This window comes from Ovis canadensis, chromosome X (assembly GCF_042477335.2).
Source record: "Ovis canadensis isolate MfBH-ARS-UI-01 breed Bighorn chromosome X, ARS-UI_OviCan_v2, whole genome shotgun sequence".
NCBI classification, from domain to species: Eukaryota; Metazoa; Chordata; class Mammalia; order Artiodactyla; family Bovidae; genus Ovis; species Ovis canadensis.
Window position 1 is genome coordinate 113,469,431 of NC_091727.1, and position 7,440 is coordinate 113,476,870.

Genomic DNA, 7,440 nt, shown 5'->3' on the forward strand with positions numbered 1-7,440 from the left:
TCTCCCACACAAATTTATTGAAAGAACATTTGAATGCTGAGCAAATTCCACAAAACAACTTCTGAATGCTGGCAGAGGACATCAGGCACCCAGAAAGGCAGCCCATTGTCTTCAAAAGGAGGTAGGACCAAATATAAAAGAAAAAAAGAGAGGCAAAAGAGGTAGGGACGGAGATCCGTCCCGGGAAGGGAGACTTAAAAAAGAGAGGTTTCCAAACACCAGGAAACACTCTTCTCTGGTGGGTCTGCGGCGAGCTTTGGAATCTCAGAGGGCAAATAATTGGGAGGAAAAATAAATAATTAAAACCCACAGATTATGTGCCTAACAGCAACTCCCAGTGGAGCAGCAGCCCAGAAGCTCACCTCCCCCACTAGCAAGTGGGGGCTGGACAAGGAGGCACGGGCTGCAGTGTTTGGGGTAAGGACTGGGCCTGAATACCCTGAGGGCAATCTGAGGGAACTAGCCTGAGACAGCAACCCAGACTGTGGGATAGCTATCCCGCGAAAAGGCTTAACCTAAGACACCGCCAGGCTCACTCACAGAACAAAGGATTGAGCAGAGCTAGCCAGCTACAGACTGGCCCATCCCACACTGGAGACAGGCAGGTGAGGGCAGCCAGAGCCGGAAGGGGGCCCCAAAGAGGCATCCTATACCAAACTGCAAGCAGACTTCATTGCTAACCAAGACTTCTTGGGACTCTGGATGGTCAACATCTGCCAGGAGGATCACAGCCAGAGATTAGCTCCCCAGAAGACACACATGGCACACCTGAGAAGGTGTGCTTGTTGTACACCCAGAAAACCAAGGGGCTGGGACTGGGGAGGCTATAAGTCACAGCCATCAACTGGGGGTGACTGTGCTAGCCAAGCACCTGGTCACCTGAGCTGCTCAGACCTCGGACAGGCACAAAACGCAGGCCCAACCAAGTCTGCCCCTTTGTGGAGTACCCGAGAACCTGAGCGGCTTAGACCTGGGAAGTGCATGCAAACCAGGGCCCGCATCAGACAGTTCCCAGCAGAACAAGCTAGATCCTGAGCAGTGTAGACTGGGAAAGCACACACGCCATGAGTGGGTGCAAACCCAATGCAGCTCAAATACTGTGAGCACACACCAATGATATTTGTTTGCAGTGTTCCTCCCTCCCCACAGCACGACTGAACAAGTGAGCCTAAAAAAAGTGACCACCACTGCCCCCGTTGTGTCAGGGCAGAATTTAGACACTCAAGAGACCAGCAAACAGAAGCTAAAATAAACAGAGGGAGCTGCTTTGGAAGTGACAGGTGCAATAGATTAAAACCCTGTAGTTAGCACTGACTACATAGGAAGGGGCCTATAGACCTTGAGAAGTACAAGCCAGACCAAGGAACTATATGAAAATGAACTGACCCCACACAGTCCACAACAGCTCCAGAGAAAGTCCTAGAATATATTTTTACTATTATCATTTTTTAAATTTAAAAAAAAATATTTTAAGTGCCTTATTACTCCATTAATTTTCATTTTATAACCTACTATTACCTTGCCAAAAAAAAGACCCTAGAAATTTTTTTCAGATCTTCAATAAATTCTTTAAATTTCAAAACATATATATATTTTAGTCATCTAAACTCACACATAAAGTTTAGGGATGATAAAGAGTAACACAATCCATCCCGTATTCAGTTCTCATCTGACCTTCTCTGCATGATTCTTCACAGACCACCATAGCTTTGTTAATATAAAGTTATTACTACAAATGTTTCTAAAAATTATGTTTTAATATTAGTCATATGATGTTTTGGGTTTCCCTCTAATTATGGTTTGTTCATCAATTAATTCTTTGCACAAATATTTCTAATATTTGACTACTTTTCCCAATATTGGTACACTGAAGCTGGCGACCAGTGTCTCAGGACCAACGCTACATCTACTGGAAGCAATTACTGGCAGAGTGATTTTCTGGGTGACAATACTGCATCAACAAACATGCATATTAAACAACTTTAGTTCAGAAGTCACTTGCGGATGTATCACTATTCCACCATAAACTGGTCACTGTCTTAACATCTTGCTTATGAGGCAGAATTAGCAGGATGTTAATGCTATTAATGTATAATTTTAAGAATTAATTCTTCAGCATCCTACTTTCTTTGCTTTGTGTCCATTCTGAAGCAACTGTGACAAAAATTATTTTTATTTTTTCATAGGGAGATCCAGCTTTGTTGTATTATATCTGATCCTGAAACTCAAGGACCCTTGGTGGCAGCTGAGGCAGATGAATCTTTCAGGGAGATATGCTTCAGGTTCCAGGGACCCAAATGATCTCTGTCTCCTGGGCCAGTGTCATTACAGTATTGCTAAGTTCAAGTTATCAAGAACTTATTGGTAAGTTCTGCCTGCTCACACCTCTCTTCCATATGAACTGTTCAGAACTGAATATATGATAAAATTTTCTACAACAATGAAAGCTGTCACTCTGCCAGCTTGATAAATTGTAGTCCCAACTGGCAGAGCCATTTGACTTGCAGTAAGCACAAAATGACAGAGTTCTTTTCTCCACATCCTCTCCAGCACTTGTTATTTCCTACCTTTTTGATAATAGCATTTCAACAGTTGTGAGGCAATAGCTCATTGTGGTTTTGATTTGCATTTCTCTAATAATTAAGGATGTTGAACATCCTTTCATTTGCCTATTGAACTATCATATGTCGTCTTTGGAAAAATGTTCATTCAGCTCCTTTGTCCATTTTTAAAAATTGGGATTTTGTTGTTGTTGTTGTTGTTGACTTGTATGTGTTCTTTATATATTTTGGCCATTCAGTTCAGTTCAGTTCAGTCGCTCAGTCATGTCTGACTCTTTGAAACCCCATGAATTGCAGCACACCAGGCCTCCCTGTCCATCACCAACACCCAGAGTTCACTCAAACTCACATCCATTTAGTTGGTGATGCCATCCAGCCATCTCATCCTCTGTCGTCCTCATTTCCTCCTGCCCCCAATGCCTCCCAGCATCAGAATCTTTTCCAATGAGTCAACTCTTTGCATGAGGTAACCAAAGTACTGGAGTTTCAGCTTTAACATCGTTCCTTCCAAAGAACACCCAGGGCTGATCTCCTTTAGAATGGACTGGTTGGATCTCCTTGCAGTCCAAGGGACTCTCAAGAGTCTTCTCCAACACCACAGTGCAAAAGCATCAATTCTTCGATGCTCAGCTTTCTTCACAGTCCAACTCTCACATCCATACATGACCACTGGGAAAACCATAGCCTCGACTAGACGGACCTTTGTTGGCAAAGTAATGTCTCTACTTTTCAATATGCTATCTAGGTTGGTCATAACTTTCCTTCCAAGGAGTAAGTGTCTTTTAATTTCATAGGTGCAGTCACCATCTGCAGAGATATTGGAGCGCCAAAAAATAAAGTCTGACACTGTTTCCACTGTTTCCCCATCTGTTTCCCATGAAGTGATTTTGGCCATTAACTTATCAAATTTATGACTTGCAAATACTTCCTTTTAGTAGGTTGTCTTTTAATTACGTTTTGATTTCCTGAGCTACGCAGAAACCATTTAATTTGCTGTAGTTCCACTTATTTATTTTTGGTTTTGCTTCCCTTTTATGAGGAGACATCCAGAAAGCTACTGCTAAACTGATGTGAAAAAATGTACTCTTTATGCTTTCTGCTAGGAGTTTATGGTTGCATACACCATATTCAAGATTTTAGTCCACTTTATTTTGTGTATGGCATGAGGTAGCAGTCTTACTTCTTGTTTTCTGATTGCTCTATAACTCGTTTAGTTTTGTTTTCTACCATTTTATGTTAGTGATTTTCTATGTTTTTCTCAGTTTCCTCTTTTTTTGTGTGTCTGTGCTATAGATCTATGTTTTGTGGTTGCCGTGAGGTATTTTTAAGATGTCTCATAGACAAAATAGCCCTTTTTTCTGCTGATAGCATCTTATCTTTATTTGCCTGATTTTCATCCTTTTTCTCTTCCCCCTTTTATGCTCTTATCTCACATTATCTATCTCTTTTTATGTTTTGATTTTATCAAATTGCAGTAGGTGTAATTATTTTTTACTGTCTTTTCTCTTTAACCTTTATGCTATAATTAACTGCTTAACAGCCCATTCTAATATGGAGTTGAAAATGTCTGATTCTATCACCTTACTCAAAGCTTTATGTGCCTTTGCCTTTTTGTTTCAGATAGAAGAGCTGCTTTCAACATGTCTTGTAAAACAGGTCTAGGGTTGACAAACTCCCTCAGCTTTTGGTTTTCTGGGAAAGGCTTTTATTTCTCCTTCATAGCTGAATGGCATCTTGCTAAATAGTGTATTGTTGGTTGACAGTTTTTATCTTTTAGTATTTTGAGTACGTCATTCCACTCTCTCCTTGACAATAGAGAAATCTGCTGATAGCCTAATAGGAGTTTCTTTGTAGGTTACCATTTTTTTCCCCTGGCTGACTTTAAAATTCTGCCTTTGTCATTGACTTTTGATAGTTTTAATATAATACATCTTGAGGAAGGTCTTTTTGCACTGAGGTAATTAGGTATTCTCTTGGTTTCATGAAATTCTATATCCTGTTCCTTCCCATGTTTGGGAAGTTCTCATCTGTTTTTTCTTTAAATGAATGCTGTTATACTACCTTCTACCCTTTTCCTTCTGGGATACCCATTATCTTAATTTTTCCCTTTTTAATAGAGTTGTATAGTTCTCATAGAATTTCATTTTTTTTAGATTTTATTTCTGTGTCTTCTTTTACATGTGTCATTACTAGAGTTCTACCTTTGAACTCACTGATTCTATCTTCCACATGGTCTTTTCTATGTACAATGCTTTCTATGCATTATTCATCTCATTTTGGGGGGTTCTTCAACTTAATAATTTGGTACTTCTTCTTCTTCTTCTTTTTTTTTTTTTTTTAGATATTCACAGGTAGCTCAGTGGTAAAGAATCCACCTGCCAATGCAGGAGACACAGAAGATGCAGGTTCAATCCCTGGGTCAGGAAGATCCCCTAGAGTAGGGAATAGAAACCCACTCCAGTATCCTTGCCTGGGAAATCCCATGGACAGAGAAGACTTGTAGGATGCAGTCTATGGGGTCGCAGAGTTGGACACAACTGAGCACAGTTCAGTTCAGTTGCTCAGTTGTGTCCCAGTCTTTGCGACCCCATGAATTGTAGCACACCAGGCCTCCCTGTCCATCATCAACTCTCGGGAGTTTACCCAAACTCGTGTCCATCGATTCAGTGATGCCATCCAGCCATCTCATATTTTGTTGTCCCCTTCTCCTGCCCCCAATCCCTCCCAACATCAGGGTCTTTTCCAGTGAGTCAACTCTTCTCATGAGGTGGCCAAAATATTGGAGTTTAAGCTTCAGCATCAGTCCTTCCAGTGAACATCCAGGACTGATCCCTTTTAGGATGGACTGGTTAGATCTCCTTGAAGTCCAAGGGACTCTCAAGAGTCTTCTCCAACACCACAGTGCAAAAGCATCAATTCTTCAGCACTCAGCTTTCTTCACAGTCTAACTCTCACATCCAAACATGACCACTGGAAAAACCATAGCCTGGACTAGATGGACAACTGAGCACATGTACTGTTTAATAAGAGTTTCAGTTTCTCCTTCTGTTAATTTTATTCATGAGCTGACTGAACTGCCTTTCTAGATTTTCCTTCTAGGTTTTCTTGTATAGCACTTAGTTTCTTCATGACAGTTACTTTCAATTCTGTATCAGTTACATGGCAAAATTCCATTTACATGGCTTCTTGGGAACTGTCATTTTCTTCTTGTGATATTATGTTAGTGTGGTTTTTCATCTTACTTGATGTTGTTCCTCTGCTGATGCATTTGTAGTAATAAACACCTTTCTTCCTTCTCTTCCTCTCCTCTTTTTTCTTCTCTCTTCCTTGATTCTAAGAATTCAACAGGTTAGTATACCTCTGGATATACCTGAGAATTGAAGCTTTCCACCCTACAAGGACTCTTTTAGAGTTATCTCCCTTCAGTGTTGCTGATTGTGCCTCTGGAGTCACAGATGCCTTGCTGCTACTGGTGTTAACTGGCACTGCTGCCTGTGGCACCAGGATGGTGGGCACCTGTACTGGATCCAGTATCCTGAGTTGTATACTCTCCCATCATGAGGAGGGGTGGGGAACCAAGGTCAAAGGTGTCTCTGCCTTGACTAGGGTTGTTGGGTTCATGGGTGCCACCACTGTAGGTGGTATTGCAGGGCCAGAGTCATAGGTGCCTCTATGGATGATGGGACAGGGTCACAGGTTTTACTGCCCCTATGTTCAGTTAGTTCCCTGTGGCTGTGGACATCACTGCAGCTGAAAGGCTGGTTGTCTGTGTGTTGCCTTCCCTGATGCTACTGGGTTCTCTGGGGCTGCAGGCTCAGCCACTGCAGCTGGGGGTCCAGGATCATAGGCACTGTCTCAACTGCTCCCCTTGTTCTACCTCTTCTATGTGTCCACTCCACCTACCTTTAGGTGTACAGATGTGTAGAACTGTCCAGAGTCCTGGGTAGAGGCATCTTTGTTGAGTTATAGCTGTTTTAATGGTTATAGACTGAAGAGGAGAGAAAAAGGGAGCATTTCATGATGCCATGATGTTGACATTACTCAATAATTCTTTGTTAATATTGGGTTAGACAAAAAGTTCATTTGGGTTTTTTCCATAAGATGTTAAATTTAAGCTTTTTCAACAATTATCTTAAAATTCTAGCTTAAACCAAATACATCAAAAGTGAGAAACTTTGAAACTTGATACTTTACTCACCTGCTTTCAATCACTATCATTCCTAGTTCTAACTGTAGACATAACTTCTTCATATTTACCTGAGGCCTCTCCAATGTGATTTGGACACCAACAATTCTCAGCCTTATATTTTTCAGAATTTGCAAATCTCAGCTACTACAAGGAAGAAAATTATATTGTAAGAAAATAAGACTTTCTTCTTTCTCAAGGCCCTGATTTCATAATTATTTCATTCATCTAATAAGTGAAAATATATTTTCCAGAAAATGATTTTGCATTTTGTTTTATAGGTAAATTTATATATAACACCTCAGATTAATTTAAGCCCTCAGATTCATTACTTTAAAAGCTGTTTTTAGGTTAATAAACAAGTCTAATTAAAGCAAACAAGTCAGGTAACAACAAGACATATAAATGCATTCAGTAAGATGTATTAATCTGTCATATATTTTTTTTATTTTTTGAGGTTTCATGATTTTTCTTTTTACTGAAGTACAGTTGATTTATATTAGTTTCACATATATAACATTCAACATTTTTATAGATTATATTCCATTTACTGTTGTTATAAAATATTGGCTAAATCCCATGCACTGTACAGTATCTTTGTAGCTTATTTGTTTTATACATAGTAGTTTGTATTCTTCCATCCCATATCCCTGTCTTGCCCCCCTGTTAACTACTAGACTTTTCTCTATATCT